The sequence below is a fragment of the Pinus tabuliformis genome, chromosome 5_1 (assembly GCF_031772625.1).
Source record: "Pinus tabuliformis cultivar Carrire ecotype Pingquan chromosome 5_1, CPIR1, whole genome shotgun sequence".
In the NCBI taxonomy this organism is placed as follows: Eukaryota; Viridiplantae; Streptophyta; class Pinopsida; order Pinales; family Pinaceae; genus Pinus; species Pinus tabuliformis.
This window is the reverse complement of record NC_142305.1, coordinates 601,248,678-601,266,085: the sequence shown is the minus strand read 5'-3', so window position 1 is coordinate 601,266,085 and position 17,408 is coordinate 601,248,678. Positions and strand designations below refer to the sequence as shown.

The following is a 17,408-nucleotide window of genomic DNA, read 5'->3' as shown; positions in this document are numbered from 1 at the left end:
AGGAGAAGTGATGATAATGCATGAACATGTTGATGAAGTGATGGGGTGTGAAAAATGAGTAGGGAAAATGATGTAAAACACCTACCTTGGTTTCTAGTAGTTCAACTTGATTCATAAGGTGATACATTATCTAGAGGTAAATTATGAACAAACCATCGTACAACATGGTAAAAGACAAGAATTCAAAGTGTTATGAGCCAGTGTAGAATATACCAATGATTACCATATATCACAACCCACATCCAAAAGGCAACATCATCGTGTGTGAGAGGACGAACATAGAGTGTGTCATAGTTTGGTATAATCTCTCTCTCCCAAACACCTAACATCACAAGGGTTAGCTAAGTATGTTAAAAACATCTTTGGCAAATGTCCATGGAAATTCCATAGATCTCATTTATGGAACTGTTGGTTCTGATACAAAACACAAGTGAATTGATTCTCTAGCTACCCCGACAAGTCAAAGAATAATAAGAACAAAGCAATAAAGAAAAAAAAGATGACTTGGAGAACTTGGGAGTCAGACATGGACAACAATATTAGCAGGACGATACTTGGGAGTCAGACATGGACAACAATATTAGCAGGACGATAAAAATCATTGATGATATTTCAAGATTTGCCAATTATATTCAACAACGCAACCAATCATTGAATCTGGTTATTGCTGAAATGGAAATTTCTTTGAAAGTTACATTTCATTCCTCACTCATCCAAATAGGGAGATTTCTAAGTCCACCAAACAACATGTTAGCAAGACAAGACTATTGCCAAGATGTAATATCAAGGTCACTCCTTTTCTTGTCATTCTAATCTCATCAAAGACACTAACTTTCAAGGCTCTCCAAACTGTTCAGAATAAACAATTTATTCTAGTATAATCAACAATGTATTTGGTTTAGCTCGTAATGCTAAATGTATCATTGAGCTGGATCTAAAACTCCCCAGCTTGCATGCTGGGCCAGTAAATGTATTCATGTAACTTTGCCACTTCCATGATTACCATGGACAATCTTTTAAAGACCAAGGGGAGAAAACGAGTGCTAGGAAACGTCTCCAAGGTTTAACATATGTTGATTGTAGGATTGATGAATTTCTTGTTGTAGTTACCCTAGAGGAGATTCAAAGCACACTCGTAGCAAGCACCATGTGATTAGATATTTTTGGATCTATATTTATTCCTTTGCCACGACAAGGAATAGACATTTTGTCCCTCATAAGTCGGCCACCTCAGAAGTTGCATGATATAGTTAGGGCATGTAATCTCAATGATAAGTCTGAGGTGAATTAAATAAAAGAATGGTATCTGAGCCTGGTAGCAATTTAACAAGGTATCCATGACTCGACGTCTTGCAGAGTGAATGAGAAGGCTGTTGACTGGAGTTGAATTATTTGACAGTTATGATAACAATTTCATTGGTTTGATTAAAACACGTTGAGTGAAAATGCTTGCTCCTTGTCTTAAGAATGAAGCTTATCTTTATGTTTTGAACAATGCAAGGTGGGTAGAGGGAATTCATATCTCTAGTTTTGCAGACCACTTGGGCTTTTGATTGAGGGAAGTATGGAAGTTGTTTGCTATATAAATTAAAGTCTGCTCCTCATTTTTGCATACAACCTTGAAAACTAGATCAGAACATACTCTGTTCACTTCATCTCTGAAAACAATCTCTATAACCTCTTTGGTCATGTATGTCACCTCTCACCCAGAAGGAAGGCATGCACCTGTTTGTTGACCTCAATCCAACTGCATCCAGGAGTTTTTTTAACTCCTCTGACTTTCATTATTTTTCTAACCTTTTCAAAGTCACGCCATCTACCAGCCATAGCATATATGTTTGAGAGAAGCACATAAGGTGCAGCATCTCTCACATCCAACTCAAAAAGGTGTTTTGCCACGGATTCTCCTAACTCTATATTGTTATGTATTCTGCAGGCTCCAAGCAAACACATCCAAATAGATGCATCGGGTTTGATTGGCATTTTATTGATAAAGCCTTCTGCTTCATCTAGCTGCCCAGCACGACTAATCATGTCAACCATGCAGTAGTAGTGCTCCATCGTAGGTATGATGTGATAATAGTCCCTCATGCAATTGAAGTATTGAAGGCCCTCATAGACTAGGCCTGCATGACAGCAGGCAGACAAAACACAAACCATTGTGATATGGTTTGGTTTTACATCACATGCTTTCATTTTTTCAAAGAGTGTGATGGCCTCACTTACATAGCCATGCATGGCATATCTTGTGATCATGGCCGTCCAACAGACAACATCTCGATGTCGCATCATGTCATACAGGTGGCGTGCATTGTCTAAGCTACCACATTTTGCATACATGTCTAATAGGGTAGTGACCACAATGACATCCAGCTGAAATCCATTTCTAATTATTTGTTCATGGATCTCTACACCTTGCTCCAAAGCTGCCCAGTTGCCACATGCAGAAAGAACACTGACAAAGATTTTTGTAGTCGGCTTCACACCCGCCAGTTGCATATCTTTGAAAAGCTTCAGGGATTTTTCTCCCGAACCATTCTGCGCATAACCTGCAATCATTACTGTCCAAGATACCTCATCTCGTAATGGAATTTTATCAAATAATCTGTGTCCCTCCTCTATACTCCCGCAACTTATATACATGTCTATCATGGCACTCTCCACAAAGATATCAGACTGCAATCCACTACTAATTATTTCCTTATGGATCTCCATACCATGATCCAATGCTGCCAACTTTGTACATGCTGAGAGAACACCAGAAAATGTTTTTTCTATCGCCTTCACATTAGCCCATTGTGTTTGCTGGAAAAGCTTCAGGGATTTCTTGGCACGCCCATTCTGGGAATACCCTACAATCATCACCATCCAGGATATGATGTCTCGGAGATTCATTTGGTCAAATACTTCATGTACCTTGTCCATTTTCCCACATTTTGTATACATGTCTAGTAGGGAATTTCCCATAGATACCTCAGACTGGAATCCCCTTCTATTTATTTCTTCATGTACCTCCATACCCTGTTCCAGAGCTCCAAAACTGGCACATGCTAGGAGAATACATTGGAATTTCTTCGAGTTTGGCTTCACACCTGCCAATTGCATTTCCCAGAAAAGCTTCAGGGCCTCCTCATCCCAGCCGTTCCGCATAACAACTGCAATCATCACTGCCCACAACACGGTAGCCCGTTTACGCATTTTAGCAAACAAATGGCGTGCATCTTCTACACTCCCACATCTTGCATACATATCTACAAGGGAAATTTCAACCAAGACATGAGACTCGAAACCACTTCTGATTATTTCCCCATGAATTTCCATACCCTGTTCCAGATCGGCACATCCCGACAGAACACTGGCATATGTTTTGAAGTTTGGCTTCATACCCACAAGCCATATTTTCTTGAAAAGCTCCATGGCCTCCTCTACCTGCCCATTCTGCGCATACCCTGCAATCAACGCTGTCTAGGATACGATGTCTCGTTCACACATTTTTTCAAACAGATAGCATGCATCCTCTATGTTGCCACATTTTGCATACATATCTATCAGGGAATTCGCCATAAATACATCACTCTGCAATCCACTTCATTTGATCTCTTCATGAATGTCCAGTCCTTCTCTGATGTCTACAGAGTCGGCGCAAGCAGGCAGTACGCTGGCGAATGTGAACTTATTGGGTTGGACGCCTTCTCGCCGCATGAGGAAGAACAACCCTAAAGTCTCGTGGGCTACCCTTTGCCTGGCATAACCCGTTATCATCACAGTCCACGAACATATATCACGTTTGGGTATTTGATCAAAAACTCTGCGAGCATCCGCCAGGCTCCCACATCTGACATAGACCATTTTAGTTTCATGAACCGTTTCAGTTTTGGATCAACGATCAAACTTTGTTCAATCGTCTTACACCACAAATCCACGGGGAACAATAGGACACGACGACGATTGGGGCAATTCATTTCTGTCAGGCCAGGGTAACTCCAGCCATTGATGAACACAAGACAACTTAATATTTCACATTAGATAACTATTATTTATATACACAAGAAACGGATCAGTTCATCTTCTAGATGACTGTCCGGCTTCACCTCATCCGTTTCGGATTAGGTGTCAACATTCCCCCCCTTAATCTGAAGGGATGTTGGTGAGTCCAAGCATCATTCTGAATCTTTCAAGCTTTTCTCTTCCAAGCGCTTTGGTGAAGATGTCTGCAATTTGTTTGTTTGTGGAACAATGACGGAGATGGATTGTTTTGGCCTCAACATGATGTCGGATCAGATGATATTTAGTATTGATGTGCTTAGTACGATCATGGAACTTTGGATTTTTGGCCAACTTTATTGCAGATGTGTTATCAATCATGAGTGGAGTAGATTGTATTTGTTTTACTTGCAAATCTTCAAGAATTTTCCTGAGCCACACAATTTCTTTCGTTGCTTCAGCTGCTGCCACGTATTCTGCTTCTGTTGTGGAATCTGCTGGTACTGATTGTTTGCGTGATCTCCAGGAGACAGCTCCTGATCCAAGACTCATAGCATATCCTGAAGTAGATACCTCAGTTTCTTTGTCTCCATCGAAGTCTGAATCAGAGTATCCAATCAAGTTGAAGTCGTCCACCTGTGTATACTTGATTCCAAGGTCTTGAGATCCCTTCAAGTACCTTAGAACTCTTTTTGCAGCAGACCAATGTCCCTCACAAGGCTTTTGCATAAACCTGGAGAGGATTCCAACAGCAAATGAAATGTCTGGTCTGGTAGTAGTGAGGTAGATGAGACTTCCTACAAGCTGTCTATACCTTGTTGCATCCTCAAATTCCTTTCCTTCAGTAGATGTGAGCTTCAAGTTTTGTTCCATTGGAGTAGAAAGGGGATTGCACTCTGTCATGCCAAATCTGTATAACAAATCTCCAATGTATCTCTTTTGAGAAAGAAATATGGACTTTGGATGTTGGGTTACTTCAATGCCAAGATAGTAATGAACATAGCCCAAATCAGTCATTTCAAAATTTTTTCCTAATTCTTTCTTTATGGATGCAATATAGCTTTCATTGTTCCCTGTCATTAAAAGATCATCTACATATACCACAAGATATACAACTGTTTTTCCAACTTTCTTGACAAATAAAGTTGCATCATCAAGATCAAAATGTTTGAAGTTGAGTTTCAGAAGATGCTCAGTTAGTTTTTCATACCAGGCTCGTGGTGCTTGTTTGAGGCCATACAAGGACTTCACAAGTTTGCATACTTTGTGTTCATGTCCTTTCACAGCAAATCCTTCAGGCTGGGACATAAAAACATTCTCTTTTAGATCTCCATTCAAGAATGCAGTTTTTCCATCCATTTGATGGACTTTCCAACCGTTCTGAGCAGCTAGTGCAAAGAGTGTCCGGATGGTGGCCCATTTTGCTGTGGGAGCAAAAGTTTCCTCATAATCGACCCCTTCTTTCTGTGCAAAACCTTTTGCCACAAGCCTAGCTTTGTGCTTGTCAAGTGAGCCATCAGCTTTGTACTTGTTCTTGTAGACCCACTTGCAGCCAATTGGTTTGGTTCCAAATGGAGGATCAACCAGCTTCCAAGTGCCATTCTTTATGAGGGCATCATACTCCTTCTGCATCGCTTCTTTCCATTCATCATAAGAAGCAGCTTCTTTGAAGGAAGTTGGTTCAAAATCTGTAGACAAGTTCAATTCACAATCATAAGTAACATCCATATCAACAGGTGAATTAGAGTTATCTACATCACCTCCATCTTGTCGATTTGAATTTCGGGTTCCTGTTTTTCCAATTTCATCAGGATGAACACTTTCAAGTGTCTTTGTCAGCCACTTTGGGGGACCTTTCTGAGATGGTCCAGGCTGTTCTGTTGATTGAGTTGGGTCTGAATCAAGATTGAGTCTCCCAATTCTATCAATTACATCACTTAAAGCATCATCCGTTGTTGTAGTGTCATGCAGGGGAGATTGTTCTTCAGAAGAAGATTCCACATGTTGATCTAGTATAGGAATCCCCCCTTCAAGATGTGGAATCTGATTATCAAACTCTTGGAATGATTTTGGTTTTGTGAATCTATCCAAGCGATCAAGTTGCCGCTCAACAACACTGTCAGATTTGGATGATTCAAGAAAAATGACATCTCTAGATAAAACAAACTTTTTATTTACTTCATCATAAAGGCGGTATGCTTTAGATGTGTTTGAATACCCAGGAAGATACACTTACGACTTCTAGCACCAAGTTTGTTTCTATGTACCTTTGGTATTAAAGCATAACAGGTGGAACCAAATATCCTGAGATGTTTTACCGAAGGAACATGTCCATACCACAATTCATAAGGAGTCTTGTTTCTTATAGCACTAGATGGACATCTATTCTTTATATATACAACACATAGAACAGCATCAGCCCAAAACATTGTCTTTACATTTTTGAAGAAAAGCATGGATCGTACCATATTCAAAATTGTTCTGTTCATTCTTTCAGCTACACCATTCTGTTGAGGATTATAAGGCACAGTTGTTTGATGTTTAATCCCATGTTGGCGAAGATAGTGTTCAAATTCATTTGATGTATATTCTTTTCCATTATCAGTGCGAATAGACCCAATATGAGATTGTGCATCATTTTCAATCCACTTATGAAAATTCTTAAACGTTTGAAAAGCATCAGATTTGTTCTTCAATAAGTAAACCCAACACATTCTGGTGTAATCATCAATAAATGTCATGATATATTTATTTCCATTTGTAGAAGAAACAGGCATTGGACCACATAAATCTGAATGAATAAGTTCAAGCTTCCTATGTGCTCTTGAATGTGAATCATGAAAAGACTGTTTGCTGTGCTTTCCTAGAATGCAAGCATCACATTGTTTATGTTTTCTAGGAATTGTAGGCAAACCAGCAACACCATTTTTCTTCAATAAGCGGAGACTATCGTAGTTTAAATGTCCAAATCTAGCATGCCATAATAAACTTGATGGAAGTGCACCTTCTTCATGATGAGAAATATATGAGAAATGCTGTGCATGAGCAGAGGTTCCTTGCAGTTTAAGGAGTCTTTCTTCTTCTATACCCCTCATGACAAGTGAGTGGTCAGATGCCTTTCTTACCTCAAGCTTGCCATCAAACATGTGAATGGAGTGACCTTGCTGGCGGATGTGAACCAGGGACAGCAAGTTTCTCTTCAGCTGTGGGAGATATAGAACATGATCCAGAAGAAAGTCTAGAAGACCAGGCAGTTTAAGCCTGATTGTGCCAAGCCCTGATGGCTTGATTTTTGACTGATTTGCAAAGTATACTGCTCCATCAACATTGTTAGTGAAATCTTCAAAGAAATCTCTCCTATGAGTCATATGACAGGTTGCTCCTGAATCAAGCAACCAGTCATTTTTCGAAGAAGCAAGTGAAGCATTAAACAAATCTTCATTTACTCCAATATTACATTGTGCCTCAATATAGTGTGCAGATTCGGGTGCTTTACCTTTGTCTGAGTCATCAGTTTTACCTTTCTGCTGATTTCTTCTCTGCTCAACTTTGTCCCATGGTAGCTTGCATGTAGAAGCATCATGTGATCCATTTCGTTTGCAGCGAATGCAATGCAGATCTGCCTTTTCTGTTTGAGAATGTCTGCCCCCCCTGCCTCTGAAGTATCTTCCTCTTCCTCTTCGTCCACCTCTTCCTCTTGCAGAATCTTGAGCATGATGCTTTTCTTTGTGAGCAAGGCAAACAGTCTCTTCAGAAGATTCAGGGACTGTTTTCTTTCCAAAGGCTTTCTCTCTTTCAGCAAACTTTTTCACAAGAGAGTCAAAGGTTATATCTTTAAGGTTTCGATTTGCTTGTAAAGACTCAAGATAATTGGAGTAGGTAGGATAGAGTGCTTTGAGAAAGGCAATAAGAGAGATATCCAGCTCAACCTTAGTGGATTTTATATCATGCATTATAGACTTTATTTCAGATGCAAGAGCAAGAGGATCATTATTTTTCAGTTCAAGAGTGAAGAGTTTAATCATGAGCTGAACAACTTCAAGTGCAGAATGTGTATCATAGAGTTCTTTCAGCTTTTGTATAGCTTCAAAGGCAGTGGAATAGCAAGAAATATGATGACTTACTTCCTCATTGACAGATGCTGCGATCAATGCAAAGGCTTTGCTGTTCTTGTTTTCCCAAATGGCGAGTTCTTTGTCTGATGTGGGCTGCACAGGGTCTCTGTCTTCTTCTCCGACACACACACCTTTCCACAGCTCATTGTAGATGAGGGTGTGTTTTACCATCCGAGACCATTCAGAATAGTTCTCCTTGCCAGTGAGAACTATTCCGACCATTGAAATGATTGAATGCATTCTGTGTAAAAAAATATCTCTGCCAAGAACTTCTGTAAACAAAATCCTTCTAAAAAAAAAAAAAATATATCTCTGCCAAACTTCTGTAAAAAAATCCTTATATCATAGCCTTATGCATGTTATTCTTCTTCTAACATTTCATCAGCATATATATATCAGTGTTCAACATATATCACTGTTCAAACAGAGAAAAAGAAAGCGCTCATATGTATCTTCAACATATATCAGTGTTCATCAGAAAAAAAAGGGAGCGCTCATATGTATCTTCAACATATATCAGTGTTCAACAGAAAAAAAGGGAGCGCTCATATGTATCTTCAACATATATCAGTGTTCAACAGAAAAAAAAGGGAGCGCTCATATGTATCTTCAACATATATCAGTGTTCAACAGAAAAAAAGGGAGGGCACTCCAAGAAGAAAGTCACCACACGCACTCCACTGATGAAAATAAGTACAAAATATAAAAATGAGATGGCGACTTCATTATCATTATCAGTCACGGCAGAGACTCATTATTACAGCGAGCACAATGCAAAGCATGGTCATTGTCACTGCATTATTTCTCACAAAATGTCTAGAAACTTTTTGACTTCAATCACAGAGAACGCTCCAAAATTTACGGTAAACAAGAATCCTGGAATGCTACAATATCAAATAAGAATGTTCTCAGCTCCGATAAAGAAAATGTTCTCAGCTCAGTTTCACACTTGGGCGCACCCACATTATGGGTTCCACACTTCCGCAATGCAGTCACCACAGCTATATGCCAGTTCTTACCACAGATTAAAAAACGATAAAAACACAGTTTCTTTGCCGAGAATAGTCCTTTTAAATAAAAAACGCAGTGATACCAATCTTATCAATGAGAACAATCTTTAAAAGAAAACGCAGCAATACCAACGCAGCAATACTATCGTTCTTCACCGCAGTATTATGCTTTGGTTTGTTTGAACATATCTCAATCTCTCCGACGACAGCGGCAATCCCGACCTCGCACAGAATCTCAAGCATGATCTATCTCAACTCCAAACGTACAGCGTCGAGATGGATAGGTTTTGGCGGTCACAAGTGCCAGCGTCTCAGCGCGATCTTTGGAAACGGAAGCTGGAGCAGAGTGTCAGGTCAGACATACCATGTCAGAGCAGGTATGTCAGAGGCAGCGCAGAGAGGGGCAGCGACAGAGGCAGCGTATTCAGGCCAGAGAGTGCAGAGGCAAAGGCAGGAGTTACAACTAATTTAAGGGACTGGGACCTGAGCTCTGATACCATGTCAGGCCAGGGTAACTCCAGCCATTGATGAACGCAAGACAACTTAATATTTCACATTAGATAACTATTATTTATATACACAAGAAACGGATCAGTTCATCTTCTAGATGACTGTCCGGCTTCACCTCATCCGTTTCGGATTAGGTGTCAACAATTTCAAAGGGAAACGCCTAACGACGAATTAAACAGGCGGTGCATGTAATTATAAGACAACCTAATGATGGATTTCAAATTTATGGAAGAGGAATTTCCCAATTAAATATGGGCTAATTCCCTAAGAAACTGCTCAAGGAAATAGGAGCTTGGTAGGTAGAAAATTTGGCTAAGTATTGGATTGAGTTGGTTTGTGAAGTAGTGAGATAGATTGTCCTTGTGTATAGATTATTCAGGTTGAACAATCATTATATTTTCTTCTCAATTTTTCTGATTAATCCAATATACAGATAGTAGGGGTTTTTAGCTATGGATTTTCCCAGAGAATTATTGTGTTATTTGTGATTGAAATTCTTCCTTTTTTGCTTCATGATTTCATCGATCAATTTTTGTTTCTGCTGATGAGTAGAGTGTTGGCATTATGACACAGATTTGGCACTATGACACAGGTGTTGTTCTTGATGGCAACTCACTCAGATGACAGATCACAGTTCAGTAGGTTAACAACATAGAGTTACAGATCAAACTTCACAAAATGAAGAAAGAAAGGTATACACAGGTTCACCATTGGCTAAGCCGCGTATACACGTGAGTTCACGGTATACAAGTCATGTATACATACACACGCACTTTCACAGAATGAAAGGCACGTATATCTTGGAAAACTAAGTTTTGCTCCAAGGTATTTGGTCCATGGTATTTTGATCCATGGTATTGGTCCTGTTATCACTCAGATTTTCCTTAGAAGTTATGGGAAGAAGGAAAGGGGTCCGAGGTAACCACAAACCAATATTTTAAGTACAAAATCTAGCCAATTTGTACTCAGAGAGGGCTCTCTCTTTATAATTTAGCTTTGTTTTGGTGTGATATTAGGCTAGTTATTAGAGTTCAAGGTTGTTTTGTTTGAGAGTGGTGGGATTCTGGGAACAGATGGATAGAGCAAGGTCTTCAAGCCATTGGGCTATGGAGTCAATAGAGTGATGGCTTAACTGGATCAGATCATTTACTAAAGGGAAAACTCACAGGGCAAGGTAGTAAAACAAAAGGAAAATGTCAGGTTCAGGTGGATGAAATGGTCTTAACCAGGGAGAAAGGGCAATCAAGAATCCTTTAACTGGGGTCAAAATGAGGAGCAGAAGAGGCCTATCAACAAAGGGAAATAAGAATTCTTTGTTCAATTAAACCAAAGGGATAAACTATGAAGTAAGGGAGCATTCAAGAATTCCCTAACTATGATAGTCTAGTAGAAAACATTGAGAAGATAAACAATTTAAAACAGAGTGCAGTAAAGCAATTTCTGAAAAATCATTACTCGTTTATCATTCAGGTTTTATGAAAACACATATGATTATTAATAAACAGAGAAAAACAATAATAAATAAGAGATATAGAATACTTATTTGATTTTTGTTTGACACAAGTATCTCGTGAACAGTATTTACTTTATTCCTTGATCCAGCAAGCCATACAAGTCTTGGTACAATAACACTTCAATTCTAGAAGAAAATGTCTATAGAAATGTCTTTGAATCCACCACCTAATACTTCGAATAAAGAAGTATTTATACAAAATTTACATCAAAATATCTCATAACTAAATGAGATTTATTCTAGGAATATGAAATATCTTTTTACACAAATATAGAGACAGATGGTCTCGAATATAGAAACAGAAAGTGAACTGATTGTTGTTGTCCCTGTTTTTGTTGAAGGAGCTGGAGGCATGCTCTACGAATGTGCATCTTGCTGTTGATCTAGTAACTTTGTGTTGGACATCTGATTTGACCTTTTCAACTGATACTCTTTCACCTATATCTGATACACTTTACCTGTTCACCAACATTCATCCTTTTTAAAAAAAATTACTGTGGTAAATATTTCTATTTACCTCAATATTTACCATGGTAATTTATAGGATGTTAGTCATATTGGTCCAACAATCATCCTTTGGTATTCTTGTCCTTATCAACTTCGTGTAAATTTCATTTGCTTCTGTATACTTCACAAAATTGGGATGTACTGAGAATAAGTGCTTTAATTCATGTTCAATGAAAAAGAGGTTCTCTAGACCATCGTAAAGCACTTTTCCTATTGGTAATGCCTTGGCTGAAGATGAACTAGCCTGACTGTCAGCCTACTGATGTAATTTATCAATGTAATAAATATGAACCATTAGCCTATCAGTAATGACTAAAGGGCTTGGGAGTCCTTTAATTCTTAGGATGTCAAATTTTCTCATGAACTCATCTATAACTTCCTGCATGCTTTGACATATACGTTCTAGGCCTTGCATCAGATTCCTTTTGGTCAACACCTTCTTCAGTTCGAGGATGGTAGTAGTCATATCCTCAATATCTAATTGTTCTAACTATTGCCTATTTTTACTGTTCAAAAAATTGATTAATTTGATAGCTTCCTCAGGTTTCCTGCCCAGCTCTTCTCTGGTCTTCTCAATTTCTTCAAGAGCAAGCTTTACTAAATCAATCTGTTCAAAAATAATTTGAATTGATGACCAAATATCATTGATGGAATCAATGATATTGGTCCACAATATCTTCCTAATGTCTGTCAAAGGATTTTCAAATTTTAGATCCTTCTCCAATGCTTTAATTTGTTGGGCCACGAATTGTTTTTCCTCATCTCTTCTACATAATTGATCTTTGATATATCATATGTTTGCTCCAAGGTAGTGAATTTCTCTTTCACTTTTTGCAGCTCTGTTACTTGAAGCTTCATTTCTTCCATTGACTTAATTAAGTCCTCTGTGCTCTGTGTTGGTGTACCTTCCTGTGATGTACCTGTTGCTTCCACTGGTGTGGTTGTTGCCAAAGGATGTTAGGTGCTAAAACAATTGCCATTGTGGAAGGGATTGCTGTTGAAAATATTGGAACTACAGTTTGAGGCTGTGTGGTCGACTTACTCTGCCTTGACTGTACTGCTTTCTCCAATTCTTGCTCTATTTCCTTCAATTGCTCATTTAACTTAAGGACCAAGTCCATAAGTTCTTCATTTTTATTTTATATGACCTCATCAGTCTGAGGGTGAATGAGTGGTGGCAACTTCAATTGTTTTCTAAGTGTAGCTATGTCTTCATTCTTTTTCTTAATTAAGCTTTCTGCTGCCTTAACATCTTTTGGGTCATGACCCAACTCAATTACTAACTCTTCCAATGATTTTATTCTATTATCTTTTGCCTGTGAGGAGGCTTTTTCCAGCTGCAATTGGGCTGTAGTGTTGCTCAATGAATTTTGCAATCTATGAGCCATCATTGCTTTGCTGGTCAGTGTTGAATAGACCATCTCACTTGTTTGCTTGTGTAGTTCAATCTGGTCGATAGGGTGGATGTCTTTAGCCAAAACTTCAAAGTCAGTTTTGAGATAATCTGCCAAGGATTTTGGCTGCAACACTGTGGGCTTTAGGAAACTCATTTGCATTTTTCCCTCTTTGATGTCAAAGGCTGACATCAGTCTGGTCTAGTTTGTAGGGGCCATTTTTAAGTACTGAGCATAGGCTTGGGCCTTCAGCTGCTCATTCTTTGCCTTGATCTCTTTAAACTTCCCCTTTATATCTATAATCTTCTTAGAAGAAGACTTGAAGGATGAAACTTCTGTGTTGGGTTGTCTTTCTAGTTCCTGCCTTTGTGAACTTGAGGGTGTCCCACCTGTTGGGAATGTTTGTAAACTATCTATCCCTTCCTTTCTCATGCTCTCTATAGTTTCTCCAATGAATTCCTCCTCTGAATATGGATTCATCCTTTGCCTCTTAGCAAAGGGTTGATCTGTGGGTATGCTTGGAGGGGTAGCTACTTCCCTGTCTCTTTTCAAGTTCCTTTCCTCATTTAGAGGAGTTTGTAGCACTGGAGGATTTCCCATATTAGTTTGAGCTGGATGTGGCTGTGGTGGATCTAACTCTACAGATATTTCAGGCTGCTCTGATTTCTCTGGCTGTTCTGTTGTTTCTAGTTGTTCTGATGTAGATGGACTTGGTTCCTGAGTTTGCCTCTGTGAAGGCTCTACTGTGGGAGCACTGGATTCCTGGGCTGGCCTTTGGGAAGACTTTGCATGCACTTGTACAAAGGAGTCCAGGTCAAGTCTCTTCTCCAAATCTTTCATCACATTTTCAACTTCAACTTTATCACTATCTTGTTCTACCAATGTCCCTTCCCTCCATTCATTTAAATTGGCATATTGTTCTATTTTAGGGATTTTGTGATGGATGTAAGGTGACAACTTATGTTTTATCCTCCTATCATAGATGAAACCGTGAGGGTCATAAGCCTAAACAAAACTTTTCTTTAAATGCATCTTTGTCTCTATGATTTCTTCTGCTTCTTGCCCTGCTTTCCTGTTGTTGCACACAAATGGGCCTAAGTGGTCTTTGATCCTTAGTTGGGCTTTCTTCTTTGCTTTCATGAAGTGGATTTGATCAAAGTTGATTATTTGCCTATAGTACTCTAGGGAAAATAATCTCATGGGGACATACTTGGGCAATTTTTAGGGAGGCAGTTCACACCCATAGACTCTGATCTCAGTATGATTCTGGTATAAGTACTAGTCACCTATCCTATACTGCTTTGACAACTGAAGGATTCTTTTGATATCATCACTGATTCCAGGGGGGGAGTTCCTATCAGCATGATAGTTATAGGATGGACAAACTGATCAAGCAAATCTATATATGAATAGGGAGAAGAGGGTGAGTGGTGAAAAATAGAGGTCCAAAAAATGACTGACCTAGGGTTACCTTTAGTATTAAGCTTATGCACAGAGAATGGGAATTTGTCAGTTTGGTAGTAAAGGAAGAGGTGATACAGGATTGTAGAATACTTGAACACTCTCTCATTCTCTAGCCTCATGAATTGGTTGTGGATTTTGTCAGCTATGAATGCAGCATAGTCATATTTGGCAGCAGGAGGCTGACCAGGGGTGAATATAGTCATGAAAGCTAGGGTCAATTCATCAACAAACTCACTAGTATTGAAACCCATAATGGCAGCAATCATATTAACAATATCTTTGCCTATATCAGTGAAGAAACATGTTAGGTAGGGAGGGGGATCTTTGGGTATATGATTCTTATCCATGAAAGTATGGCAAATACGGCTAAGTTCAGAACTAGACATTTTGGTGGATTTTTCTAGTAATTCTCCAATGGAAATGGGGGTGAGGTTCTGGCCGGGCTAAAGCTGTAACATTTCATTAATTGAATCAGCAGTAATTGTAAACAGGACTGACTGGTCGGGGGACATTACAGCTCTGAGGTTAGGATTATAATTGGCATGACATTGATGGATAATGTCCGGGAAAATGTGCACAAAAGGGAATAGGTACTTTGGGAGATTTGATTCCCAAAGTCCTATGGTATCCGAATTGTTCATGTAATCGTCTCGACATCGTCAATATACTTCTAGGGGGCATTTATCAGTTTGAAGGTCTTTAATTTGGAAGTCTTTATCTGCTAAGGGAAGGTAGTCAAAGTCCCTGTGAGGAGTAGTGATTGGAGCTACATTGAGGGCCACGGGGGTTTCCATCCCTAGTTCTTGTGTTTTCAGGGACGAAACTGGGATTTTCAAAGGAATTATTTAAAACAGAGGTGCCTGGTAAGTTTTGGACTAAGCTAACAACTCAATTGAATTGAAAACTTTGGGTTTTAAAGCAATTTTAGAGGAATTTCAGTATATAACAGGGTTTCCGAGAGACAATCTGGTAAATACCTGTTCTTGGGTGGTTGGCTGTGATGTACACGTTGGCAGGATGCACACAGGGGATTGGAGCAGCATTGAAAGGCAGTGTTCAAGGTAGTTGACAGTTTGGGAATGAACTGTTTGATTTTGGACGTACTGCGTGCATGCATGGAATTGTTCTGGATAAAGGACGAAGAATAGATTACACTTGTTTTTTTATGCAAAGTCAATATTTTGGTGGGTTTGGCGCCAAAGACAGGTGGCGTCAAATTAATGAAGTGATGTTTTGTCATTTATGGGAGGCGGTAAGCGGGTTTCATCACACCGCTTATGGGAGATTGGCAGTATTGAGTGAGGGCCGCACGATTCCACTAGTCAGTTGACACGTAGCATCGACGACTTTTGGAAAACCTCTCGTATCGCGCGTTTAACGTCTAACCAAAAGGCCCGCGTGATATGAGCGATATCGTCGGATCTGAGAGATCTGATCGGATGGTGGTCGGGGGGTGGGAAGTGACTGATGGTTAATTGAGGGGGCCCGACGTTAATAAAAGACTTTAATTATATATGGGGCGATGTGATTGGTCAACGTTATTAGTTAATCATGATGATTTAATTAATCCTTTATTTAGCTTGGCGAGGGTCGGGGTTCTTAATTAGTCATAGGTTGACTAATTAATCCAATTTATCAGTGTTATTAAGGTTATATTTCAACAGCGGGGCGGGATATATATTTTTGGGATTTTAATAATAATATGGGTAATGGGTGATTTTTTCGAGATTTAAATAATAATACCAATTAGCAGTTAATATGACTTTGTAGGATAGGAATATGCACTAAGTTAAAATGTTTCCGAAAGCATTTCATCATACAACATTCATGACTTAGGCTAGTAGAATATGAGGGTTTTGAGATAAATTGTTTTAATTTCCCTAAGTAAAATAGGATTTTACTTAGGAAAAGCTTTATAAAGGGAATGAATGACTTTATGGAGGGGTAAATGTTGATGAAGGGGATTTAAGTACTTTAGGTATTTCAAATTATTGGGCCGAGGGTCCAGTCCCTCCAAAAGTTAGAGAAATGCTCTGAGCCTCTCTAACTTGTTATAGAGACCTTTAGCACTTAGGGGAGATTAGTGAATTTTTAGGGAAAAATGGAGTAAGGAAGTTAATTAATTTGACTTTGGTTTCTTGATGTGCTGTCTTCAATGTGAGCTATGCTTTTTCCAAGTGATGAAATAAAAATATTTAAGCATTAAACTTAACCATTCCCCACATATTTATTTTGCAACCATCATCTACTTACCCTACCTACTTTATCCTAACATTTTTACTCCTCTATTAGGGTGCACTTAGACTGGCAAACCCTTTTCAAACTTTATTTTCTTTTAGATAGTGATATCTATCTAAATCTAACCTTATTACATCCAAGGGCTCAGATTGAACTGTTGAGCTCCTTTTATTCACTCTACCTATCTAGTTATTTGCCAAGATTAAACAGTTTGGTCCGATTTTATTCTCTATCTCTATAAACATGAAATTGAAACATGGATTAACCAAGGTTAAACTATTTGGTTACCATGGATTGTGGCATAGGTGACAAGCTGCACACAACCTTTATTACACAAAAGTAAAGCAGTGGCATTTGGACTTGCACACTTTCATGGTCTTTTCTTTTTATTTGGGGTTCATTTTCTTTCATTTATTCTGACCTTTTCATTCTTTAACCCTTTGATTTTTGTTTTAGGGTATACCCTCTTTACATTTTTTAAATTTTCTAATTTTTCACAAATATGGAAAACATTTGCAACAAACAAAGGCATGAACATATTTCAGAGTTAAACCAAGTCAATCATGATATATGACACCTATTGGTATAGGTGCATAATAGTGGCTCCACTTGGGGATGGCTTTCCTTGGTGGAAATTCAAGAACAGTAGATCAATGGCCTTTTAAAAACTTTG

The 17,408-nt window shown here is 38.8% G+C and overlaps 1 pseudogene; it reads right to left on the bottom strand.

Moving 5' to 3' along the window:
* Window positions 1–1,695: 1,695 nt before the first annotated feature.
* LOC149166315 (pentatricopeptide repeat-containing protein At4g13650 pseudogene) lies at window positions 1,696–3,849 on the bottom strand (annotated as a pseudogene).
* Between the last annotated feature and the right edge of the window lie 13,559 nt (window positions 3,850–17,408).